Source organism: Myotis brandtii, unplaced genomic scaffold, assembly GCF_000412655.1.
Source record: "Myotis brandtii unplaced genomic scaffold, ASM41265v1 scaffold363, whole genome shotgun sequence".
NCBI lineage: Eukaryota > Metazoa > Chordata > Mammalia > Chiroptera > Vespertilionidae > Myotis > Myotis brandtii.
The window spans coordinates 3,183,056-3,210,875 of NW_005363938.1; the positions used below are offsets into that span (position 1 = coordinate 3,183,056).

A 27,820-nucleotide genomic window follows, 5' to 3' on the forward strand; every position below is an offset into this window, starting at 1 on the left:
CCCCCTTTTTCCCCCCCCCCCCCGCTCCTGCTCTGTGTTATTTTGTATGCATCATCCAGTGTTTAGGTGACACCTTATTAAACAAGGTTTGCCTGTGACCCCGCAAGTCACAATGAAGTCAGAAATTAAGACATAGCTTCCCACATTGCCTAATTGGATTGGAAGCATCATGTGAAGGCCGGGTTGACTAGAAATGTGCAAGGGATTATTCAGTAATGACTTTCTTCTGTTCTCCTTCACTAAGCCTATCAATTGGAAGAGCTCTAGATTGGGAGAGAATCCCAGTAGAAGGGGCTGTCTTTCTCATTCACAGTTGGGTCTCCCTGGGGCATTGGGGGGCTGGGGAGGGCATTGTAGATAATTGATTGGCCGGTGATGATGGCTGCTATGCGTAAGCTAATGACTCTGGTTCTTAGCAGTCATCTGGATCCCTGATCCAAATACCCAACAGTCAGTCACATTTCTACCCTGGGGTCTCACAGGCATCTCAGGATCCTATAAAGAACCCATTGTCTTTCTGTCCCCAAGTTATCCTCAACTTTCATCCTTAATAAATGACACCACCAACCTCCCAGTTGCCCAAGCCGGAAACCCAGGAGTTTATTATTATTTCTACTCCCTAAAAGCCATGAGGCCATTCTCAGTTCTAACTCCTGGACATCTCTTATGTCTATCACCTTCTCCCCAACCATCCTGCTCTGCCTCTTAGGCCTTTATCATCTCTGTCTTATGGCATTACAGTCACTTCTCCACTCTTCAATTTTTACTTTAAAAAGAAGAAGAAAAAAGCCCCACTTCCAGAGTGAGTTTTTTTAAAAAACGTTTTTCTGCTTATATCACTCCCCTGAGGAAAATCCTTCACAAAACCAGTGAAATACATTGCATGCTTGGGTCTCTTCCTCCTTCCAGGGCCCAAGCAGACATTACTAATCAATCACTGCACTGTTGACTACTGAGCAAGATTTGGGCTGAGCTTTGCTATGAGTTCATTGGCATTCACATTTGATAGTCCTTCATCACCTGCCTCCTGGCTACCGGGCTTGTCCTTTGCTGCTCCCTTTCTTTATCCACCTCTCCTGTGGAATTCAAATACACCGCCATGCCTTTACACATGCAGGTCCCTCTGCCTGGAATGCCCTTCCTCACATGTGTCTGTCTGGAAAATTCTGACATCACTCAAGTGTCATCACTAGGAATCCCCAAGATTTGGGCACTTTTCTCTCAGCCCCCGTTTCCCTGTGCCTCCATGGTGTAGCAAGTGTTTCATTGCTCTGACGTTGGTCTGCATGTCTGACTGCCCCGGAGTTTTTCTAGGACCCATAGTGGGTCCGGGACAGTGGCTTAGGCATCGTTGCATCCCCAGCACCTGTCATGGCTTTACTGTGATCCGCTATTTATCAAGTAAGTGACTGAACTAACTTAAATTGAACATTTATTTTATGCCAGACATTGAGCTAAACACTCTACATGCATCATCATATTCCATCCTTATAATATCTCCAAAAGGTAGTCATGCCTTTTTCCCATTTTACATGTGAGGAACCTGAGGTCCAGAGAGATGAAGTCATCCATGTGCTCCAGGCCACACAGCGGAGGACCCAGGTCTGTCTAAGCTAGCGTTCTCCCAGGCGACCCTTGGCAATGTGTGGAGACGTTTTCAGTTGTCACAACTGAGTCAGGGGTGTCCCTGGCATCTAGTGGGGAGAGTCCAGAGATACAGCTGAACTTCCAGCAGTGCACAGGACAACCTCTACCCACAACAGAGACTTCCCCAGCCCACCATGTCAATAGTCCCAAGGGGGAGAAACCCTACCCCTAAGCCTTTGCACATGGTCCTGGCCCTGAGCGCCTCCCTACAGTCCGTGTACCTCTAACTGTTGGTGTCTCCATCAGTTTTGGTTGCTGAGACTTAGGAGCTGCAAAATGGCAGTTGGAAGAAGCTTTGATTACATCAACTCTGGGTGAGGGGATGGGAACACAGAGGTAGGTGTACGCACTTCTAAATCCTGGGGCTTCAGCACAGACATCAAACCATGATAACCCCCAAAGATGATAGGTCTCAGGACAAGCCATCTCCCCAGTCTGTCCATCCCTGAGGGTCACCTCCATCCCACTGCCTTAGAGGGATTTCCAACAGCTTAAATGAATGCCTGCAGGTGTTGCGGGCAGGGAGTAGGGGAGAAGGCAGATGCTCTTAGAACAAAGTAAATAAGTAATTTAGATCCATCCAAAGAGCCCATGATCCAAATCTGCTTAAGCCACATGGAGTCGGCACAGGGTTAACAGCACCCAGTCCATTTTCATCCAGAAATTTGGTCCTCGTATGCAACTTAGTTGTGATTCTCACATTATTTATTATTCATGGGGCATTGTAACTTACCGCAGTCTCTGAGTAATCTTCTTAAGCTGCCAAAGGAACCGGTGTTAATTGCTTACACTGGAACGTATTTGCTGTTGGAAATGTCACACCATAATTATATCCCATTTCACCGTCTGACAAGTAATATACTAAAGGAAAATTGGGTTTCTTTTTTTCCTTCTTCTCCTCCTTCTTGTGATGTGTAAAACCATTACCGCAACCCTTCAGGCAGCAAGCAGGTGGCAAGTTTCTGGACTTGTCCAGAGGTTAATCAAAACTTTCTGGGCTGGCTGATAACACCAGCGAGCAGGGCTGCCTTCCTGGACGGGTGCGCAGCCCGGGCAGTCGCTCCCAGCCCACACCCACAAGGCTATGTTTGATTTAATGCTCTGCTTTCACTCCCTTGAAACTCAATAATTTTTGGATAGGGGGCCCCAAATTTTCATTTGTCCTGGGCAATGCAAATTATGGAGGCAGCCCTGCTAAAGAGGAAAGAACAGCGAATGACATAGCCCATGGGGGCGTGGTTAACGGTCAGGAAAGAGATGATGTGAGAGGATATAGTGAGAATTTGAAGGACACAGAACAGTTATAAATTATAGAAAATTATATACAGACATATTTATAATATATATAAATTAAAGAAATACATATACATATGTGTGTGTCATAAGAATTGGTGGCACATTCTGCAGGGCAGAATGTTTAATCAGATAGTACTTTCTGGAAAGTAAAGACTATATTTGGGAGGCTGAACTTCTCCTAAACCTTATGGGAGCTTCAGCCACCTGGCTGCAGGAGGGGCCAAGAGAAGTGCTATCCCAGCCGGTGGCTGCTTTCTCCTGTATAATTGTATAGAAGAGAAGGGAGAATGGATTTTGATGAATGGTTAGCTGTCTGTGCTACACCCATTTTACAGATTTGGAAGTCGAGGAGATTTCAAAGAGATTAAGCCATTTGCTCCAGTGCACAAAGTAAGTGATAGAGAGAGGCGCACTTGGCTTGATGAAAGTACAAAGTGCATTTTTCACAGCTGACGTGTATTGGTCACTTCCCGGCATCTTTTCTCTCTCTTCGATGAGTAAATATGTCCCGTCTCCCTTTGTCAGTCTTGTTCCAGGAACTGGCACCAGGGTTTTTGAGTGAAGTAGAATAATAAATGAAGTCTGCTTGTATTTTTTTAAAAAAAGCTTTTATACATTTATTCTGTAAATACTGAGTCAATATACACTCTGGGCTAGGTACTTGGGATGTAATATTGAATCAATTTTCCAGGTATTTAAAATGCATTCATTCATTCAAATAAACTGCATGTTAGTCACTTCCCTGAATCAGGCAATAAGTAGGTGAGTAATCTTTTGCACAGGGCACTCTTCTAAGACAGGGAAGGAAAACAGCTGAGTCACAAATGGGTCTTGTCCCTGAGGGGAGATTAAACTTACATATGCATGATCCTCCTAGAAGGAGATGCTGCTAAAGCTGTTTGTTTATCCTTGTGTTCATTTAAGAAATCTATCGAAAGTTTAAGCTAATGACTAAACAATTGCACCTCTACCTTGCCTTGCCTTTATCCTCTGTCTGGCTGCTGACAGGATGTGGCCAACAATGACAGCATGTGTAATAGCTAACAGTTGCTAGATGGTTACTCTATGCCACATGCATTAATTATAATATATAGGTTAATCCGCCCAAGTATTTTATTTCCATTTTCCATTTGAGGAAATTAGACTCACAGAGGTTCTTATAACTTCTCCGTATCACACACTTAGCAGGTTCTGGCCCTAGACCTTTCTGCCTTCAGAACCCAATGTACAATCAGTATATTAGTTATGGTGACATTAGCTGCTATAACAAACAGACCCCGTATAAGGCTTCCAACACAAAGGAGGCTTATTTCTTCATCCTACACCATCCAAAGTGGATGTTCCTGGTTGGCTCTCCTCCACGTAGTGATTCAGGGACCCAAGACCCCTTGCATCTTGTGCTCCACCATCCCCAGCACATGGCACCCAAAGTCAGCTGCTCTTCTGCATCCAGATGGTTGGGGGGAGAAAAGCCCTGGGGGAGCATGAGCAGGAGGAGGTATCCAAGGGGTCAAGCCTAGAACTTGTGCTTGTCACTTACACTTACATTTTATTGGCTCAAGCGTAGCCATTTGGCCACCTGTCACTGCAAAGGATGCTGGGAAGAAGGTCCCAATAGGTGTCCAGGAAAAAGCAGAACTGGGTTCCACCACTTTGCTTACCCTAGTGCTTACCCTAGTCTTGGTTGCCTCCGCTGTGGCTTATTTCTAGCCAGGCCTGAAGTCTCCGGCACCTCTGAAATACACGTGACACAAGGTTCTTTTCCCAACAAAAGGGTCACCTTCCCTGATGCTGGGAACACATCTGTAGGAAGCATTCTTCCCGGACTGTGGCTGCGTATTTGACAGGGATCCAGGGCACGGAGGAAGGCAAGGTTAGTAATTTAGTTGTCATTGGCTGACAGGTTCGTCTTAGAATGTTCCCTGCAACTCAAGGCTTGCGAGAGAGAGACAGCGAGAGGCACTTAACAAGTGTCAGCTTTTTTTTCCTTCCTGACACACTGCCTGATGCTGACCCTGACACACGTGTCGGGTGTCTCGGCATGATTCCCACTCACCCTTGGTGTTCTCATTTCTCCTCCCCAGCGGGGTGTCCCTGGGTGTGGCCCACTGGTAGTGGGCATCACGATCACCGGGGGGCCCAGGGGTGGAAACCGCTGTGAGAAGGGTGATCTTGCGGAGAAGAGCCCAGGAATCTGCATTTTAGTAAGCTCCCCGGTGAATCTTTTTGAGAGTCACTGGTTTCGAGCAGAGCTTTGTAACCTTGGCACTTGATACTTTGAATTGGATAGATCCCTTACTGTGGGACTCTCCAGTGCATAGTAGGATGTTTAGCAGCATCCCTGGCCTCTACCCATTTGATGCCACTAGCACGCTCTCCCCCAGTTGTGACACCTATACCTGTCTCCTGACATGGCCAAATGTCCCCTGGGGAGGCAGAGTTGCCCCCGGTCGAGAAGCGTGGGTTTAGAGCATCACCCCCTGTGTTTGAAGGAGTATGTTACTGCTGCAGAGCTTAGTGTGGCCCTGACTAACACAGGTCCTGGTGCTCTGAGGCTTTTCCGTGAGAAGCAGTCACGTTGCTCTCCTCATCTGCCATCTGGAACAGGTTCATAGTACATCTGAAGGCAGAACTGGGCAGCAGCTATGAAATCAGATGAGCCTTGGTTCGAATCCCAGCTCCGCCCCTGGCTGTGTGATCCTCATTATGTTACCTGACCTCTCTCAGTCTCAGTCTTTCCTCCTCTGGAAAATTAGGATAGTGATCATACTTGCTTCACAGCGCTTTGCTTGTAAATGAAACCAATGCAACAAAGCAACAGCATACACAAACGAAAAGGCACTTAACACCATGCCCGCATATTGTAAGTGCTCAACAAAATGTTCATTGTTATCAATGTTGTGTTCCCAGCAGGCTCATGGTACACATTGTTTCTTGGGTCAGCATCTTTAGCAGAGCCCTGTTTCTTTCCAGTCGATCAGCTTCCTGTAGCTTTATTGACCAAAGGACTAGTTTCTGTTAACATTGAAAAGGAGTGGCGGCAAGTGGTCAGGGACAAGGACCCCCCAAACCAATGTGTCAGGAATAGTGTGGATTGGAGGTTATTGCTAATACCACAGTAGAGTAATGACTATGCCCACCGTGACGCTGTAACAGTATAGGACAAGACAGAGGCATGTCAGTATTATTCGTGTATTTCACATGTATTGCCTGATTGCCTACTATGTGCCAGAAGATAGAGATGGGAAGGAAAGTCTGTCTTTTTTATTCACATGCCTTAAATCTTTGGTCATCTGTTGCTTTTGAGAAACAAAAGGAACTAATCAAGCACAGACATCTTTCCTGCCCTGGGCAAGATTTCAGTCGTAGTTGGAAAAATAAGCAGATGACTGTGTCTGCCCAGCAAATGGGAGGGCATCCACGTCAGCAGGGACAGTGGCCCGAGTCCCCTAAATTCACCCGGACTGCCTGCACCCCATGCCGCCACTGCTGCTCTCACGCACACTGCACTGACAACGCTCACGTGGCCTGGCCCAGGTGACAGCTTGCTCAACTTTCAATTGTGCTCGTTTGTGTGTGTGTTTTTTAAATGGCAGTTTCAACAAATTCTACCCACTGATGCATTATTTAACCAAATGTCATCTCTCTGCTTTTCTCATTTAAGTATCATCTGTTAGGTTTACACTTTGGTACACCCATGAAATTAACACTACACGTGTTTCCTTTTGGAGCCGACTGCATTTGATTTCATTTAAATTGTTGTCGCTGTCAATGGCCTTCCATAGCTGCAGTGGTGCGGGTCCGGCTCCTCAAAGGCTTATCTTAACCCCATCCTGTCTGAAAAGCTACAGCTCCCCTTGTCCCTGGAGCTCACTAGTCTAAGCGTCAAGTCCATGTTTAAGATGAGCTTCATCTGCTAGTTCATTTATAGGGGTTCTTATTTAGGAAGGGGTGTTCTCAGAAGCCCGCTGGCTTAAATGAGGCTTCCAAGCCATAGTTGAGAAATCAGGGTCTCTTTGCTTTTCCAGGTTAATCAAGGGGTGGTAGAAGGTGAACTGAGACAAAAACTGTCCAACGGACAGGTGAGGGGACTTTGGCAAATGATGGTTATGAAGCATCCCATTCATTGATTCCGCATTCATTTAGAGACTTGCTGGGAGAGGGATTGTGTCCATCAGGTCTAGTGCCAGACACCTCAGTGTGCCCCCCAGGAGTAAGCATTGGATAATGATTTCTCAAATAAGTGACATATTTACCGTCATGAGCACTGTACTCCCCTCCTACCCCAGGGTGTAGCACTCTTGCTGGCATTTATAATTATTTATCAAATGAATGAATGAATTTGTGCCGTCACATGCTCACAAGGCTTAAAAATTCTTTATAAATGATCTCAGGCTGTGCTGGTGCAGGGTGTTAATCAAGAGAGATGTCAGCTGTAGGCTGTTGACTTGAGTCACTCTCAGGAAGGACCATGACAAAGGGAGCAGGCACCCTAGAAGGAGTAGGAGCCAACTGAAATGAGCTGGGGGTGCACACTTGGCCTGGACTTGGAGGATGGGGGGGGGGCGGGTAGAGTAATTGCACAATATCACTTTCCACATATGTGAGAGGTTGGCTGGCAGCAGAAGTAGTGGTGCTGTCTTTGAAGGCAGAATTCAGCCCTATGGATGAAACCTTTGTTGCTGATGGAAGTGGGGTTCTTGGGTGTCATGAGAAAAGCATTTTTGGGGACCCACAAGGGAGGCTGAGGTCTGGGGGTAAGATTTATTAGGGTGAAAATAGAAGGCATCCTGGGGGTCCCCAATGTCCCATCTACATCCCTCCCACCATGGAAAATCAGGGCCAGAAATCGGACCAGTGTCCAAAGATTCTGTGCCGTATTAAAGCTCAGCCCAGTCTGGCCTCCCTCACCATGCGGCTAGCTTAGCTTGTGTTCTGGCTGCGATCTGTTTACTGTGCTGCACCCAGGCTCCCACCTGGAGCCTGCATCTGGGGTCTGCGTGGCCATCGGCTCTGTGGCTGCTAGGGCCACAAGGTTATGGAGAGAGAACACGTGAATGGACGGCGTGAGTGCAGGTCACTGAGCGTAAGACTGAGCTCCTCTTTGTTCCCCTGGGCTTATATTACCCCGGGCTTGGGAAGAACCAGGAGCTTTTTCAAAATAACCCATCGGTTTCCCAAGATTTCCTGGTCTTGGGTTGGGTCCACCCCCTAGCCAATTGCTCCCTTTTCCAGGTTAGATTGACAGGCCTCTATGGTCAAGCACCGCCCCCCTGCGCCATTTTGACTTCTGCTGTGCATTGCTTACCTAACACAGTCAGATACTGGAGTGGTAAAAGGAGGGTGTTAGTCCTTGGGGGCAGTGCTGTGATCCTCTGGAGTGTGTTGAAGCTGTACCTTCTTGGAAAAGTAAATAGGCTCGTGCTCCCCAGCCCATTAGGCTCAACAATGTCGGATTCTCTTTGCTTCCTTCCCTATTAGTATCTACCCGCCTATGCTAACACCTTCTGGCAGGCATATTTTGGGAAAAGACAGCTCCTGATCAGCACTGTCCACAAGTGCAGCTGGCTACTGTGTAAGGCACTGAGGTCCCTGTCCTTGGAGGCATTCAAAAAATAACAGAATGACCTTTAATTATGTATTCAATATGTTTTTGTCATTACATTATAGACATTTCAAAAATATAGAAAAAGGAAGTGTAAAACCTAACAGGCCCTTTCCCTCCTTTTTTTGTTATTCTTCAAGGTAAGATTTTTACCTGTCAAGAACTTGACACATGGCCTTCCTTTTGCCTGAAATGGCGTCCTCTTTACCTGGATCCCTCTTTCTCATGGTTAAAGATTTTGGCTTCACTGTTGCTTCAGAAAAGTCTAAAGATCTATCTACATTAGATGCCCTGGCCCCATCTTCCTCCTCCTAGTTAGTACCTGTTCATTTCCTTCATTGCATTAAACACCTGTTATAAAAATACTAGAGTCCCGGTGCACAAAATCCATACATGGTAGGGGGGAGGTCCCCACAGCCCAGCCTGCACCCTCTCCAATCCGGAACCCCTCAGGGGATGTCCGACTGCCAGTTTAGGCTCCGATCCCAGGAATTGGGCCTAAACCGGCAGTCAGACATCCCTCTCACAATCCCAGACCGCTGGCTCCTTCTCACACCGGCTCCTAACCACTCAACTGCCTGCCTGCCTGATTGCCCCTAACAGCCTCTGCCTGCTGTCCTGATCACCCATAACTGCCCCCCCTGCTGCCCTGGTCACCCCTAACTGCCTCCCCTGCCGACCTGATCACCTCTAACTGCCTCTGCCTAACGGCCTGGTCACCCCACACAGCCTGCTGTTTGGTCATTGTGTGAGGGTGTCCTGACCAATTGGCATATTATCCTTTTATTAGTATAGACTAGAGGCCCAATGCATGAAAATTCATGCAAGAGTAGCCCTTCTTTCCCCCGGCTGCTGGCACTGGCTTCCCTCTGGCACCTGGGACCCGGGCTACTGGCACCGGCTTTCCTCCAGCACCGAGGACCCGGGCTTCTCTCCTCCTGCTGCCTGCAGGCATCTGGGACCCCAGCCAGCTTGCCCCAGGCCGGCCACAGGCACCCGGGCCCCGGCCGGCTTCCCCCCAGCCTTGGCTTTGTCAGGAAGGAGGGCATTTGGCTAGGCCCTGGGGAGGGAGAAGTAAAGAAAAACATAAGCCCTGCCCTCTAGGAGCAAACGCGATTGTTGTATTGGATTGACAGTTGCTGTCGTTGCTGTTGAAATAAACTGGACAGCTCATTAGCAATGGGTCAACCAAGAGGACCACTCTGCTTAGAGACACAGAAGGTGCTGGCTTCTCAGGAGGCAGGGTGGCAGTGTTCTGGAATCGGGTTGCCTGCACTCAAATTTCAGCTCCATTACTTCCTAGGAGCTTGGCACTGGGAAAACTACCCCTGCCTCTGTGGCTCAGTTTCCCCATCTGTAAAATGGGGGTTGATAGCAGCACTCACCTCATACGTTTGCCACAAGAACGAAATGAGATGAGGCATGGACAGGGCTTGGCCAGTGACCAGTGCAGAGTACACTGGCAGAAACTCGAGCCTTTGTAATTACTCCTGTCTGCCTATGTGACATGACAGCATTAACGTGACAAATGGCTAACAATTTGCGGAAATGTCCGTTTTTTAAAAAGAAGGCACCTGCAGAACATATTTATGGTTTATGATCAAGAGACAGCGTTAATGGCCCATAATGTGATTACGATGAGGACTTTTATTAGGCAAATTCCAACCAATTCGGCGCTAATTAATGTACTGTTAACTTTAGAGTGTTACTCTCCTAGTCCTTGGAGAGTTGGGGAAAATAAACCTGTTGTCAAAAGCCTACCCTGAGAAGTAAATAAGAGTCGTTTGCTCCTCAGGCGGCTCCATTTGTAATAGGAATAGATGAGTCTGCGCTTTTCCATGGCAGTATTTATTGAGCCCGCGAGTACCTTCAGAAGAGGAGAAAGGAGGACAGAGATGAAAATGTCCAAGTGACGGGAAGACTCTTAGGAGGACTTGCAAACAGCAGCCTCAGGGTCAAAAGGTGGAGCATGGAGCAGGTGTCAACACCCCAAGCCACAGACTGGAGGGTGCAGGGGGCTCCTTGCTTCCTACCCGACCTCCACTCTGCACTGTGGAGCCAGGCCTCTCACACCCTTCCACCTGCCACTTTCAAAATGTGTCCTGCCTGCAATCCACCCCTCAACGCTCAGCAACAGTCCTCGGGTGACAGCTGGTCGTTCCCTTCCATTGCAGTTCTTTACAATGTGCCCAAGACCCTGCGTGGGGCCCCTGTGGCTGTTTTTTTATCCCCATATCCCCCGATGCTGCTTCTTGGTTTCTGTGCTTCATCCACACTGGCCCTCCTGTATGTCCCCTCATTTACTGCCCCTGTTTCATCTCTCAGCCTGTAGAGCTTACCTCAAGGAATGTATCTCTTTTTTAAAAAATATATATTTTATTGATTTTTTACAGAGAGGAAGGGAGAGGGATAGAGAGTTAGAAACATCAATGAGAGAGAAACATCGACCAGCTGCCTCCTGCACACTCCCTACTGGGTATGTGCCCGCAACCAAGGTACATGCCCTTGGCCAGAATCGAACTTGGGACCCTTGAGTCCACAGGCCGACGCTCTATCCACTGAGCCAAACGGTTAGGGCAGGAATGTATCTCTTAACCAACTAGAGTAGTTGTAGTGTATTAGTCAGCTCAGGCTGTCATAACAAACTACTACAGGTTGGGTGTGTTCCACAACAATAATTTATTTTTTCACAGTTTGGGAGCCTAGACGTCTAAGATCAGGGTGCCATCTGGTTGGGTTCTGGTAGGAGTTCTCATCCTGCTTGCAGATGGCCACCTTGTCGCCGTGTCCTCACATGGCAGAGAGAGAAGGCTCTCTGGTGTCTCTTCTTCTAAGGGCGTCAACCCCATCAGACTAGGTCTCTACCCTTATGACCTCATCTAACCTATCGCCTCCCTAAAGGCCCATCTCCAATGTAGTCACATGGGGATTCAGGCTTCGTTATAGGTATTTGGGTGGGGGCACAATCCAGTTGGTAGCAATTAGTATCTTTGGAAAAGGAAAGGCTACCCAGCATAGTCAGGGACAGAAGCAGGGGTTTGATGACATTAAGCCTCATCGTAGCTTCATGGAAAGGTTAGCTAGCGTTCCCCAGCGAGAAATAAGGCTGGAAAGGGGAGAAGAGATAGAAAATGCAGTCACTAACCTGTCATTATATAAGGGACTAGTAATGATGGTCGCCATTGAATTTTCTCCATGTCATGGAAATTGTCTTAGAAATGTTCATGTGTTTATGGCTTGTCTTCCCCGTCCAGAGAGTCTGTGCCTCGTAAGCCAAGGCTGTCTGTGGCATGTACATTAGTTTGTTACCCACTCCCTGATGGTGCCTGCCTGGCGTAGTGCCCATTCCAGTTACTACTCCTGAGTCACAAGCCCCTCCAAACGTAGTGGCATAGAACATGACATGGTGTGATGCTCATGGATTCTGTGGATCAGGAATTTGGAAAGAGCACATCTCCACCATCGATGGGTGGCAGGAAGGACAAGATCGCCCCAGGTTCAGAGCCACTCTCTGTGCTCGGGACTTTTCTGAGCAACTGATTCCATGGATTCTTCCCTATGAGTTAGGGGGCCAATAATTGCCCTCATTTTACTGATGAGGAACTAGGATCTTAGAGAGGTGATGTAGCTTGTCCAAACTCACAGAGTTAGTGAGTGAAGAGGAGGAGCTATGGTTTAAACACAGATCTTGTATTTCAAAGCCAGTATTCTCTCCATTTGCCATACTGCCTTTCCATGGGTGACTACCCATGTTGGAAAAAAATGAAGTAGGCCATCTTGGCAGGAAACCTCCTGCCTCCCAATGAGATAAGTACCTCTCAAGCAACAGCCATATTGATCCCCTCAGGGGCATTGGGAAATGTAAAGGGGAATGCCGGGGTTCTTGTTCCAGCATCTAGAAGGGTTCAGCAATCTGGAGAAGGCTATGTGTAACTTAAGTAAGAGTCCAGAGTGCTAACATAATGTTGAAAGGCACTGGGGGTCAGAGGAGCCTTGCTAAAGAAACTAAGTTCTCCTCATCTCAGGACCCCATGCTTTTTATTAACACAAATTGTCCTGAGGTGAGGTAGAGATATACACATCAAAGGGTCAGCTTTTGTATACACAGTCCATTGTCAGATTTGAGGAAATACCTCTGGCTGTTTAGGTGTTTGGCCAGTAGGAGGCAATAATATGTAGATTAAGATGCCCTGAGCTGTCTGGCAGCAAGATATCAATTTAATGCATCTTTTCAGATTTGGGGAAATGCCCTTCAGCCACTCCAGATGAGTCAGCCCTTGCTGACATGCTGGAATTGGCTTCCGGCAGGGGAAAGGGCTATTTTGGGGACTAGAGATATTAAATGTCCTGAATGCATGGGACAGCCCCACCCAATGAAGAATTTTCTCTCCCCAAATGCCAGTAGTCCCTGAAGAGAAACGCTTCGAGAGAAACACAAGGTGGCCGTCTGCCAGGGGAGAAATGTGTGCAATATTAATCTGTACTGAAAGCATTGGAAAGGTTGCTCAGGTACAAGAGGAGCTGTTGCTCCCCTGCATGGGTTAGCTTAGGGGTTGTCTCGGTTTGTCCAGGCTGCTACAACAAAATGCCACAGACTGGGTAGCTTATAAAGAACAGAAATTCAGTTCTCACAGTTCTGGAGGCTGGAAGTCCAAGAGCAAGGCACCAGCATATCAGTGCCTGCTGGACCTCATCGGAACCAGGAAGCAGGCCCTCACCAGACACTGGATCTGCTGGTACCTTCTCCCCGTATCCAGCTTGATGGAAAAGGAAGGGAGCGCTCTGAGGCCTCTTTTGTAAGGGCACTAATTCCATTCATGAGGGCTCCATCCTCATGACCTAATCACCTCCCAGAGGTCCCACCTCCTAAGAGCATTGCCTTGGGAATTAGGTTTTCAACATATGAATGTGGGGAGAGATGCAGAAATTCATACCACAGTGGGGGTTAAAAACCCTCAATTTATGAGGAAGGAAGATTTGAATCCCAGTTCCGGGGTGTATTAGCTGGTCAGATCTGCATCTTAACTTCCTTGTCTGTAAAATGGGATTGATCACCATAGCTCCCTCCAAGGTCAGCTGTAAGAACTAAGTAACACAATGACTGTTTGAAAACCCTCACCCGGGGCCTGGCACACAGAAGTAGCTCTTTCGCCCTTGATGCCCGGGAAAGGTAACGGCAGCAGGAGGACAAGAGCTTGCAGGCCAAAGCACAGCATTTCCACAGATGATGTGTAACAGGCAAAGTGACTGGGACCCAGGGAATTGCGGCGAGATGTACCATACGCCATCAATATCTATCCCACCAGTTTCCATTTATTGAGCAGTACATCATTAGAATATCCCAGGGCTTTCGACAATAAAATCAATAAGACGCTTCAGCCATGGGCTGTGGTTTAATAACTCCAGACTTGAATGAGGGGAGAAAAATCAGTGAGCAGGAAAATTTCCTGAGTGCTTGGTCGGGGGTGGAGGGAGACATTTTCTCAAGAGTGGGAGAAAAATAACCAGTGAGCTAGCCTTCGGTCTCTGGCGGAGCAGGAGGCCGTGAGGACTTAACGCGGCACCCAGAGATGGATTTGGGTAAAACTCCACCTTGAGAGATGCATTTTTTAAAGTGGTGGCTGGAAAGAAAAGAAAGCATCCAGAATGTGGTTCTCAGCCCTGACTGCACACAGGATCGCTTGGGGAGCTTTAAAAAATTGCCAAGGCCGGCACCCACCCAAATAATTAAATTAGAATTTCTTGGGGTGGAGCCAAGGCATGGTTTTGTTTAATATATTTTTATTGATTTTTAGAGAGAGGAAGGGAGAGGGAGAGAGAGATAGAAACATCGATGAGAAAGAAACATCTATTGGCCACCTCCTGCTGGGAATTGAGCCTGCAACCTGGCCTGTGCCCTGACTGGGAATCGAACTGGTGACCCCCTTGGTTCATGGGTCGATGCTCAACCACTGAACCACACCATCCAGGCTTGTGGGGTTTTTTTTGTTTGTTTGTTTTTTGTTTTTTAAAGATGCTCAGGTGATTCTGATGTGCAGCTAGGGTTAAGAATGATTGGCCTAGGCCAGCAGTATTCAAATATTAGCTAGCATCAGAATCACTGGAGGGCTTGTTAAACCACAGAGTGCCCATCCCCCAGCCCCAAAGTTTCTGATTGAGAAGGTCTGGTGGGGAACTGAAATTTGCATGTCTGACATGGGTGTGACTCATGTTGCCGGTCAGAGACCACATTTTGAGAACTTCTGTTCTAGAGCAGTGCTTCTCAACTCAGAGTGGTTTTGCCCCTCTTCCCAGGGCCTGTTTGTCAATGAATGCAGATATTTCGGGGAGGGTGTTGAGGGTAGGGGCCAGGGATGCGACTAAACCTCCTACAGTGTGCAAGGCAGCCCTCACTTCCCACAACAAAGAATTATCTGGCCCCAGACAGCGATGGTGCTGAGATTGAAAACCCCCATCTGGAGTAGACAGTGGTTTAGAAGCCACTTGGGGAATGTGATGCTTTGGCTAGAAGTGAGCGTGGCAGCAGGAGCCTGAGTGGAGACAGGGAGGTCTCGTCATGGGGCATGGCGTTTAAATGAGGTCTGTTTGTACCCTAATCTCTTCCACTCCTCCTGGCTCTGTGACCTTGGGTAAGTTCCCTTCCCTCTCTGAGCCTGGAACATTTACTCTGAAATGGAGGTAACTTCCTTGTATAGCGTTGATATGAGAGGTAAAGAGCCTGTGGAAGAACATCTTAAATGTTATGTGATGGACAAATTGGAGTGAAAAATGAAAAGCAGTTTTTCTCAGTAGAACGCTAGCTCGTGCTCTCTCTCCAGCAGGCCCCCCAGAGCCTACCCCAGAAAATTCCCAACAAAACACTCTGAAGCAAAGACCCCTGAAATCAGGAAAGCAGATATTGTACCCACGAGTTCTCCCAAGGCATATGGGGCTGCATAGGCATCCCTCTGAACCTGGCCTTCACCTGCCCTCGTTTGTTTAACAGACTCAGCACATCCCAGTTGGGAAGCAAGCTTGTGGCGTCTAATTAATATTCTCCGAGCTGCCCTTGCACTTCTCCCATCTTCACGATTTTGCAATATCCGCATTCCACCTGCCCTATTATTCTCACGTTTTCATTGTAATCTACTCACTTGCATTTTTACTTAAGTCAGTTTTATTTTTAAAGTAATTCCGCAATACTACCGTATGTGGAAATCTTCCTGTCACTTGCCCTAAAGAGACAGCAACTATGCGAATGAATCAGCGAAATCAAAACAGTGGTGTTCACTGCTGGCGGGTTCTCCTGTTGCCTGCCAAAGGTGCCAGTTTTGTGGGCAGATCTCTGCTGGAAAAAGAAGTCCAGTGAGCAAGCACTATTGAGGACATGTTTGTGTGCACTGACTGGAGACTTGCTGGGTGGCCTGAGCCACAAGGACTCAGAGCTGAGAGCTGAAAAGGGAATTGTCCCACTCTGACTCGGTGCCAGTTGCTGTCTGTGGACCACAGGAACCTTCCACTGGGGAGCTCCGACATCATGTGTGTGCACCCCAGCTCTGGAACTCTCAAGGTCAGGGCCACCCTCCTCAGCTGTGGGAACAGTGAACAGGTTGCAGTGCAGTGAGTGAGGCTCAGAGTCACACTGCGTCGGCTCAACAACTGACTCCTCCACTCTGCGGAGCTGAATCGCCATATGTTGACTAAGTTATAGCTTTTGGTCCTTACAGCATCCCTCGGAGAATAGCTCTCTTTTACATGAGGAAACTGAGGCACAGATTAGCCAAGTGACCTGTGAGCCAAAAGTAGGTCCAGGATGCAGACCCAGGCTGAGCCCCCACATGGAATGGCTGAGTTTAAGAAGTGTAGGATGGGTTTCTCAAGGTGAATTATTAAATGAAACATAGTTACCTTAGGATCCAGCAATTCCACTTCTGGGTCCACACCCCAAAGAGTTGAAAGCAGGGCCTCAAGGAGATATTTGCACACATGTTCATAGCAGCATTCTTCGCAAGAGCCAAAAAGTGGAAGCAACCCCGCTATCCACCAACAGATGAATGGGCAGAGGAAAGGTAGGGTGTACATACAGGGGAATATTATTTAGCCTTAAAATGAAAGGAAATCCTGCCACCTACTGCAACATGGATGACTCCCGAAAGCATTGTGCTGAGAAAGAAACCAGTCACAAAAGAACAAATATTACACGATCCCACTTCTCTGAGGTCTCTAGAGTGGCCAGGTTCATAGAGATAGGAGGTACAGTGGTAGTTGCCAGGGGCTGGGAGGAGGGAGAATGGGAAGGTGCTGTGTAATGCTTCCAGATGAAAACATTCTGGAAATGGATGGTGGTGATGGTTGCAGAACATGTGAATTTACTTAACATTATGGAACTGTACACTTGAAAATAGAGAAGAAGGTACATTTTTTGGTCTGTGTATTTGACCAGCATTTTTTACAAAAAGAAGTGCAGGATGCTTGGAAGGCCCATGGGAGATGAAGGGGCAGGACCACAAGAAGTAATGGGGAAAGGGGGTCAGGGAGGTCTTCACCAAAGGTAGTCGTTTCCCCTGAGACCCAGAGGGTGGCGGCCTGGCCAGCTCTGTCCTTGGAACTGTGTGCTCTCATCGCTTCCTCTCCCAACTCCACCATCTCTACTTGATCATCTTCTCACTTCTCATTAAGTTGGGCTGGAGGTGACGGGAAGGCCCTGAGTTAGCAGCAGCCCTGATGCTGGAGGACGGCTGGGCACCCGCCAGGCTCCTCCCGGGGAGGGTGGGTGCTCCTGAGCGGGGTCCTCAAGCTGCCCCCAAGGCCTCAAGGAAAAGTGGGACCCAGCCCCCCATCTGATTCGTTGGTTGAGTGGAGACCATCAAGTTAAACAGCTGCGGCCTGAATCTTCCACTCAGCCTCCAGGGCCTGAACTTGGACCAAGCTCTCTGACTTAATCTGTCAGTGAGATATCATTCACTCACTGAGGCCTGTCCTCTGAGCTCAGCTCTGTGCCAGGCTGGGGGCCAGGACGGCTTCCTGGGAGAGAGAAAACCTTAGCTCGTGGGGAACCGCAGACATCAAGGGACGCAGCCTGATGTGGTTCATATAAACAGGGGAGTATATTCAGCCCTGAGGAAGGACATCCTGCCACTCGTGACAACATGGCTGGGCCTGGGGGCACTATGCTATGAGAGATAAGTCAGGGAAAGACAAAACTGCATGGTTTTCACTTATATATGGGATTTAAAAAGAAAGAAAGTCAGGCTCATAAAACAGAGGGTAGAAAAGTGGTTGCCAGGGTCTGGGGCCTGGGGTAGGGGGGTGGAATAGGGAGAGGTCAGTAAAAGAGTACAAACTCTCAGCTATAAGACGAATAAGGTCTGAGGATCTAATGTAAAACATGGTGACTATAGTTGATGACATGGTGTTGTATAATTGAAATTTGCTGAGAGTGTAGAACTTAAATGTTCTCACCGAACCCCCCACCCCAAAAAAGGTAGATATGTGAGGTGTTGGATGTGCTAATGAATTAGATGAATGGGGGAATCCTTTTACAATGTACACAGCTGTCAAATCACCACAAAAAATATCTTCCGATTTTATGTCAATCACTAGAGGCCAAGTGCACGAAATTCGTGCATGGGTAGGGTTCCTAGTGGCTGCCAGTTGCTGGTCGGGGCCTCCCTTCCCCCAGCCACCTGCTGCTGCCGCCCGCCCGGCAAGGGCTGCAGGCAGTTATCTGGCTGGCCCTGCCCCCTGGTCGAGGGGACAACTTGCATATTAGGCTTTTATTATATAGGATACCTCAATAAAGCTGAATAAAAGAAAGGAAGGAAGGCAGGGAGGGAAGGAAGAAAAACAGCCCTCTCAAAGGGAGGACAGTTTTCAGTGCAGCATTGCTAACTCCATGGTCACGTTAGAATCTCAGACTGGAAATTTCAACTCCTTCATCTCATAAGACAAAACATGGGTCTTAGAGTCCAGCTGACTGAAGTGTTTATCTCTGTCGGGCCCGCTATAGAGAGAGCAGGTATTCATCAGTTACTCAGCACCTCCCAGCCATGGTGAGATGGGATTTATCATCATGGTACCTGCCACCTGAGAACTTAGGAAAATGAAATAATGAAAACTTGCATGCATAGTGCTTAGGGCAATGATGGCAAACCTATGACATGTGAACTCATTGTTTTGGTTGATTTTTCTTTGTTAAATGGCATTTAAATATATAAAATAAATATCAAAAATGTAAGTCTTTGTTTTACTATGGTTGCAAATATCAAAAAATTTCTATATGTGACACGGCACCAGAGTTAAGTTAGGGTTTTTCAAAATGCTGACATGCCGAGCTCAAAAGGTTTGCCATCACTGGCTTAGGTTATAATAAGTGCTCGGCTGGCCTTAGACATCATCATTGCTCTGTAAGAGTGTGCAGGGAAGGAAATGACTCACCCAGGGTCCCACAGCTGGTTCACAGCAGGAGCAGGGTTTGAACCCAGACTTGTGATCTTTTGTGCTGTCCCGCCATACTATGCCACCTTTGATGGACCTGTGGAGAATAGGGACTTCTTTCTGGGCACTGGGATCTCCCAAGTTCTAATCACCAAAAATCTGCCTTGAAATTTCCCAGTGGGGCCCTGGCCCATGTTGTTCAGTGGCTAGAACATTGGCCCATGCACTGAAGGGTTGAGGGTTTGATTCCCAGTCAAGGGCACATACCTGGGTTGTAAGTTCAATCCCCAACCTGGTCGAGGTACGTGCAGGAGGCAACCAATCAATCAATCAATGTGTCTTTGTCAAATCAGTGTTTCTACCCATCTCTCTTTCTCTCTCTCTTCCTCTCTCCCTTAAAAAATCAATAGGGAAAGTGTGTATATATATATATATATATATATCTACACTAATGACACACCTCTCTGATATATAACTTTTTAAACATTTATTTCTTTATATGACAACAAAATAATCTTTCATTTTCAGTAGAGAGAATACAAAGATAAATTGGTTTTTCTCCTAGCATGGGTGAAAAATGTTTTAATTGATAGTTTAGGAAAATTCATTTACATTTCACAGTTTATTATTGATAACATCATGTCAATATTTAAGAATGTTGTTAAATGTGGGAAATCTCTCTCATATTATGTGTGTGTGTGTGTGTGTGTGTGTGTGTGTGTGTGTGCTGCACCGTGCCTGCCGCCCGTGTGAAACTGTGTTTCCTTCACAATCAGGACTCACCACACAGCCCACTGAGGTCAGGGATGAATTGTTCGTCCCTCTCTAAACCTTGTAAATGTCATTGCATTTTGGTTAGGACACTTAACCTGAGATCCGCCCTCTGTACACAGTCTGAGTGCTCAGTGTGGCTGGCTCAGGCGATGCTATGCAGCAGATCCCTCCGTCTTCGTAGTCTTGCTTGCCTGACACTTTACACCCGGTAATCACAGTTCCTCACCTCCTCTACCCCTCATCCCCTGGCAACCACCATCCCACTCTGATTCTATGACTTTCGCCATTTCAGGTCTCTCATCTGAGTGGATTCATGCATTATTTGTCATTCTGGTTTATTTCACTCAGCACCCTGTCCTCGGTGTTCAGCCCTATGATCAACATGGTGCAGCCACTATGAGATCGGTATGGAGGCTCCTTAAAAATAAAACTAGCCCTGCTGGCATGGCTCGGTGGTTGAGCGTTGACCTGTGAACCAGGAGGTCACGGTTCCATTCCAGGTCAGGGTACATACCTACATTGCAGGCTCTATTCCCAGTGTGGGGCGTGTAGGAGGCAGCTGATCAATGATTCTCATCATTGGTGTTTCTCTCTCTCTCTCTCCCTCTAACTTCCTTTCTGAAATCAATAAAAAATGTATTAAATTAAAAAAAATAAAAATAGAATTACTACATGATCATCTTTATAGATGAAGAACCGACGATCCTAGTATCTTTCCAAAGACCCCACAGTGGAAAGCCAGAGCGGGGCACCCGTCTGGAATCCCAGTGCAGCGTGTTCCCTGCGGGCAGTGAGCTGGTGGCACCAGCTCGGGCTTCTGACCCGAACCCCATTTGCACACAATATTGTTTCCACTTCTCTCCCTTCCTAAGACCCAACCTGCCCTCTCATCTGGAGCCAGGTCAAAAAGCTCCCCTCCCCACAGCCGCAAGAGGCCCTTTGGAGTATAAATAGAACCGAGGGCTTTGGTGGTGGAATAACTATTCCAGTCAAGCCGTTCCTTCGCTTCCCGTGAGTTATTAATTGTGGTCTGAGGGAGATTCCGATGTGGGGGTTTATTGGAAGCGGCAGCCCCAGCCTGTGCACGCCCTGGGAGCTGGACCCAGTGGTTAAATCAAACCTGATCTAATCACTGAGGATGAACAGCCAAATAGAAATGATGACTCTCACTATGATGATGATGATGATGATGATGATGTTGAAGATAGATAGATAGATAGATAGATAGATAGATAGATAGATAGATCTTGTTTATTGAGCATTTACTGCAGGCCGTGCTGTGTTCAGTACTGGACACAAAATGCAATGACATTTACAGGGAATAAATGTCTGTGTGAGGCAGATTCTGTGATGATATAATACTGATTTTACAGATAATAACACTGAGGTTTGGAGAGCTTGTGTAACCTACCCAAGCTGACACAGATCTGCCTAACCAGAGGCCATGATCTTAACCCTTGCACCCTGCTTTCTCCTCCCGGATCATGTTCCTACAAAGTGTCATAGGCACCGCTGTTGCCAGCTTCACATTCACCCTTGCAAAGTGCCTTCATCTTCACCACGACTTCGGAGCCCAAGGATTACATCGTTCCTGCTGGACCCAGGACTGCTGCGGAATACAGAGCTTGGGTCACAGGCCTAACCTGGCACAGCTGGTCACTGGCGCAGCTCTCCGTGACTCCCTGTCCTTGGCCCTCACACCTGCCTCGCAGAAATAAACTCTCCCCCACAAGCCTGGCTTTTCACATTTATCTGAAGTCAGCGTCTCCTGCTGCCTCTAATCACTCTGATTCTTCCACTTATTTTCTGTTTTGAGCCACAGGAACCTGATTATATTTTTAAATTCATAGTTTTTTTAGGAGCTGGACAGCATTTGGGTTTCAGTCTGTAACAGCGCGCATAGCTCTGACCACACGTCATTGCTTTTTGTCCTGCAGCTGGAAGTCAACTGACACGCTTCTCCTAGGGACAGAGTTTTCTCCTTTTGAAACGGGGACAATCGCATTCAGCACTGACAGTGGCATTGACAGGGCTCTGACGTCACAGGCTCACTCCATTCCCAGCCTCCTCCTCGCTGGGACTTCTCTGAGCTTCAGATCTTCCCTAACATAATGGGGTGATGATAATTCTTTTCTCATAGAGGTTTGGATAGGAGTAAAAACCATCATTCACAGAAATTACTTAGCACATAGCAGGCTCTCAATAAACAACTGGTATTAGAGTTATGATAAGCATAACCTTTATGGTTATGTCTCATTATAAAAGTAATCCATTTTACAAAATGCAGATAATGTGGAAAAGTATAAAGAAGACACAAAAACTGTCCTGCCACTATATGAACCTCTGTTAACATTTGAGAGCATGTCTTTTAAATTATTACGGACTGCATTTTAGGACTTCTCTTTTGCTTGCTATGTTATAGACAAGTTCTGTATCAATAAGTATTAATAAGAGCTTTTGGTTGATTCCTCTTTGGGACCATTATAAGTACTATTGAGGTCAAGGCCCCAGGACCTTTGTACTTGCTATGCCAGGTTCCTCGAATCCTCCTCCAGCCCTAATAATTACATGACTCATGCCCTCACTTCATCCAGAGCTTGCTCAAGTGTCTCCACTTCACATCACCCTCCATTGGCCACCGTCGCCAAATGAACCCATCCCTTTACATGCTAAGTTTCTTTCTCTCCATCGCCTTTTTCACTAACTGCAATCGTATTCTCTGTTTGCTTACTTTTGTATTGGCTTTCTACCCCACTAGACTAAGCAGCGTTTGGGAAAGGACTCTGTTGTGTTTGCTATGATATGACATAGACACAGAATGAATGAATAGATGAACAAAATGACGTCTTGTACATAGAGACTTCCGTATATGCCTTCTCCTTCCCTTCGCTTAGATTCTTAGGGGTGGAGTTACTGGGTCAAGGGGAATGCATATTTAAAATTGTGGTACTTGTTGCCACCTCGCCTCTGACAATGTGCCAGCTCCTGCTGCCTCCAGCAGGACGAGAGTCCATTTCCCCGGCTCCCGCCTTGCTGGAATCTTGCCACAAACCATTGCCGATCTCACTCCTCGTGTAGGAGGCCGCGTGCTTTTCAGGGCCACAGTCCCGGAAATGGTGGCCAGGGTGTGGGGGAGGCCCACGGCTGCGGTGTGGTTTATTGTCGCTTCCAGCTCCCCTGTGTCAGAGCAGCTTGCCGGAAAGGTCGTTACAGGAGCCAGGGATGTGGAGCAAAAATAGGAAGCTGGTTATTGGCAACTGGCGAAGGGAGCCATGTGGGAGCCTCAGCCCCTTAAATGGCACCCCGCCCACACCCTGCTGCAAGGTGGGGCAGAAAACTCACTCCTTCACTCCCTTGTTTATTCAGTAAACCGTGTGGAGGTACTACTGTGTGCCAGTATGGGAGCGATTGAAGTTAGAGTTCTGGAGCCAAACTGAGGATGTCCTGCCACGTTTGGTGGGTCCCTGGGCAAGTTGCTTCACCTCTCTGAGCCCTGACTTCTTCCTCCATCCCTGGCCTCTTGAGAGGACAGGAGCTGGCCAGGTGAGAGGGTAGGGGCAGGTGTGTAAAGGACAGAACAGATGGGGCAGGGCAGGCAGGCTTAGGCCTGGGGACATTGTTTAATTCTGAGATTCTGGGACTCTGGTGTGCCTTTGCTTTTAAGGACAACTGCAATGTTTTGAGGTTGGATAGATCCAGCTTTTTCAGTGTGGCTGCCCCTCTGCCTCTTCCTGTCTCTCTGTGTGTGTCTGATTATATGTTTGTCTCTATTTATACCTGCATATGTCTTCCTTTCTCAGGGTTTCTGTTTAGGTCTCTATATGTTTCTCTCTCCATATGTGGGAGTAAGGGGGAGGGCTTTCTCTCCTCAGGTCTCCATGGTTTGTTCTCAATGTGTGTGTGGCCTTTCTCTATCCCTGCTCACTTGCTATCATCTGTCTGTCCATCCATCATCTCTCTTTTTCTATCTATCTGTCTTTTGCCTCTGTTTCTCTTTCTCCTCTCCTCTCCTCTCCTCTCCTCTCCTCTCCTTTCCTCTCCTCTCCTTTCTCTGCCTCTCATCACCATATCCATCTGTCCCTCTGTGTATGTGTCTCCAGAAAGGAGATATTGGATATTTTTGCTCCTTCCCACCTACCCTAATCCCCAAAATAGCTGTCCTCCAGAAGAACTATGGGTGTTATTCCCCCTTGTCTTTGCTGCTCCCCAGGCCAGCCGTCTGGTCCACGGGGACTGTATTTGAATGGAGGTGGCTGAGTGGGAGTGTTGGATTTCCCAGGGCTCCCTCCCCCTTCCAGAGGGAAGCATCCATGTCTGTGTCTGCCCATCTGTGTACCTCCCCCACATTCTAAAACCCTAAAGAGACAGTACAAAAGGCTCTCCTCAACATCAACATGCAAGTTCCTCTAAAGACCAGCACGGAACCTTCACGCCGGTCCTCCCATCTCCCTGCTCTTTGCTTCAGGAGAGGGTAGGCTGGAGGTAGCAAGGCCAGTGCTGGGCTCAGCCACTCCCAGCTTTGACTCCCACCTCTGGCCTCGCTCACTGTGTGACCGGAACAAAAGCTCCAACCTCTCTGAGCCTGAGAACATGGCAGTGCCTTCCATCCAAAGCCAAGTAGCAACTGATGCAGAGCCTCTGGCACAGGCTGGAGCACAGCAGACCCACAGGCGAGGTCAGCCCCTCTGGACCAGAGCAGCCCTCTTCCCCAGGATGCATTCATCCACCCACTCGTTCATTCGCTCACTCAACAAGCATGGCAAGAGCCCGGCCAGTGTGGCTCAGTGGTTGAGCATCGACCCATGAACCAGGAAGTCATGGTTCAATTCCTGGTCAGGGCACATACCCAGGTTGCAGGCTCAATTCCAGTGTGGGGCATGCAGAAGGCAGCTGATCAATGATTCTCTCTCATCACTGATGTTTCTATCCCTCTCTCCCTCTCCCTTCCTCTCTCTGAAATAAGAAAAAACTAGTCATGGCAAGAGACATCGTAGTTGGAGAGAACACAGGCTGATCCCAGAGGCCCTATGAGTCTCAGTTGCTAAGAACACCAGATTCATTGTTACCCAGAGACCTTGGGGCAGGGATGAGCAGTGTCATCTGAGTCCAGCAGGAGCCCCTACAGAGTGCACTTTCTATGAAATACAGTGTCGTGGACCACGGTGAGACCTTTGAAAAATCACCCAGTGAAATCCAGGTGGAAAAAAGTGGCACAAGTAGCTGTTGCTTTTAAGTGTCCCTCCCTTGGTTTGATAAAGAGTCCCCAAGGGAGGCAAGGAGAGGTCACGCCCAGTGTGGCCAAGGCCAGTACACGGCCTTTGGGCTGCGGTCTTGGGGAGAGAATATAAGCTTTTCTCATATGTTATCTTTTCACTTTGGATTCTCACATTCCTTAATCCATTCATAATACATCTGTGAAAGCAGGCTCGTGTTCTACATGTCTTTGTTCTCCAGGCCTTGTCCAGGGCTGGCAGGTGGGAGGTTTTAAGGATACTTCATGGTTGATTGGATGGATGGATGGATGGATGGATGGATTGGATGGATTGTTGTATGAGTGTTTAAAGGCACATGATCCCTCCAGGCAGACTTTCCCCCTCAAACCCCCCCTCCCCCCAGTGATCACCACAAAAGCCCTGTGTCTTGAGATTGGCTTGGAGAGAAGATTAGAGGGTGGTGAGAACACCCCCCTGGTTGCTGCCCATTCTGTCTTCAACCAGAGCCACAAGGATAATTATCCTCAGGATCATGAGACCTTAGGACTCATCCAGAGGGCATGAAGAAATGGGCTCCGAAGCTTTGGACTAAACTCTCTGAGGTCTCCTCTGTCCCTGCAGACAGACTGTTCACTTCTTCCCTCCAAGAGCAGCCTGAACACACTTCTATCATAAAACAATTGAGCATTGTCTTCTGTTTTCCCAAGTTGGCTGAGAGTTCCTCAAAAGCAAGGATTCCCCTCCCCCCAAGAAAAGTTTCTTTCTCTAGTACCTAGCACAGACCTTGGCATGTGGTATAGGCAAAGTTAAAATGGCATGGATCAACGAGTTGATAGTTAGATGGTTGAAGAGTAGATTCACGGATGATTTGCTTTGAGCATGCTGGATGAGTGGATGGATGGATGGATGGATGGATGGATGGATGGATAGATGATTGGTTTTAAAGGTGATGGGTGGTTAGATGGATGGATGAATAGATGGTTGGCATTGTTTTATAATAAGCTGTTGAATGCTTTGCTAGATGGGTTGTTGAATGGTTTCTGGGTGATTGGTTAGATTTGGATGGATGGATAGGTGACTGAATGGATGGATGGACTGGTGGATGGATGGATGGATGGATGGATGGATGGATGGATGGATGGATGGATGGATGGATGAAAACATGTGTCCGTAATGATGACTAGAGTCAGCTTTTCACACGATACAGCAATCCTCCCTGCAGTGCCTCTGATAGTCCTCAAATGCCTATTTACCTGCAGTAACCCAAAGGTATTTTCATTAACTAACAAGCAGAATTGTAAACTCCCAAATTCTGGGTATGGTAATGTAGTGTATATTAGTGGGTAAGGGCATAGGCTTTAAAAACAGACCTGGGTTTGAATCTCAGCTGAACTAATTAAAGCAGTGTGACCTTGAACAAATAAATCCCTTGGCCTTTCTAAGCTGTGGTTTCCACATTTGCAAAATGGAAATAATATCATCTAGCAGGGTTGTTATGAGGATTACATGAAATAACAAATGGCCAGGGCTGATCAGTGCTCAGTAAACTCTATTGCTATTACTATGGCACTGAACCAAATGTACCTCCTGTAACTTCTTTTTTCCACCAAGAACGTGGTGTGCCATAGTGTTCTATATTTAATGACAAACAAGACTAAATAGTCCCTCATCTCTTGGAGTTCATGTTCTAGTGGAATACTTAAATAATAAACAAGTAAATGAATAAACAATTTCAGACAGTGCTAAATGCTATGCAGAAAATTGAAATAGGGTGCAGTGAAAGAGAATAATGTGGCTGGGGCGGGATGAGGTGGACTTTTATTGATCGGTGAACTGAGGACAGGAAGATGCAGCCAGGTAAAGATCTAAGGGAGCCCTAACCGGTTTGGCTCAGTGGATAGAGCGTCAGCCTGCGGACTCAAGGGTCCCAGGTTCGATTCCAGTCAAGGGCATGTACCTTGGTTGCGGGCACATCCCCAGTAGGGAGTGTGCAGGAGGCAGCTGATCAACCCTCTCTAAAATCTATCTATCTATATTTATATATATACTAGAGGCCCGGTGCACAGGAGCACAAAAATTTCTGCACTTGGGAGGGTCCCTCAGCCCGGCCTGTGCCCTCTCGCAGTCTGGGACCCCTTGGGGGGTGTCCACCTGCTGGCTTAGGCCCGATCCCTAAGATCTGGGCTGGAATTCTCCCCTTTAAAAAATAAATAAATAAAATAAATAAAGATCTAAGGGAAGGGTGTTCCAGTAGCAAGAATAGCCCATGAAAAGGTGCTGAGGCAGACACCTCAAGTAAAGATAGAAAAGGGCCCGGAGGCGAGGTAAGTAGTAGGGCCGGCCAGTCAAGGCACCAGGTCTGCAGGAGGCAGATCACGTAGGTGTGGAGGCTGGGCCATGCAACTTGGACATTAGCCATGTCCATCTCTTCCTGTCCCCTGGAACAAGGTAGCCCCCTTGTTCATTTGGCAGCCAATCAGCTTTCCAGCGACAGCGAACAGGCCCCCAGTCTCCTGACCTCCAGGCTACACACTCCCAGTTCTCGGCTTTCCCAGTTGACATTCTGGGACACATGCAGCTAATACCCTGACAATGTTCTGGTCCCATTAACCTCGAACCCACAAGAAATCAGGTTAGACTCAAAGGAAATCAGGCCGAAGAAAGCCGGGAGAACTCTAGCTGGAATTGCAATGAACTAAGCCAGTGTTTCTCCTTGCAACCTTGCCCCTGGTGTGTTTGCAGGGGAAAGGAGGGGGAAGCAGCCTCTTTGAGCTGCTTCTGGGATAAAATATATATATCTGGAACCATTTACCCAGCTGGGTCTGGTGTAGGATCCAGGCTTGCAAAGAAAACTAGGATATGACTGACA

The 27,820-nt window shown here is 47.6% G+C and overlaps 1 protein-coding gene across 1 annotated transcript in view; it reads left to right on the forward strand.

The window, feature by feature from the left end:
* XYLT1 (xylosyltransferase I) overlaps nucleotides 1-27,820 on the forward strand; it is a 388,023-nt gene that overhangs the window by 272,872 nt on the left and 87,331 nt on the right. The window lies entirely within an intron of this gene.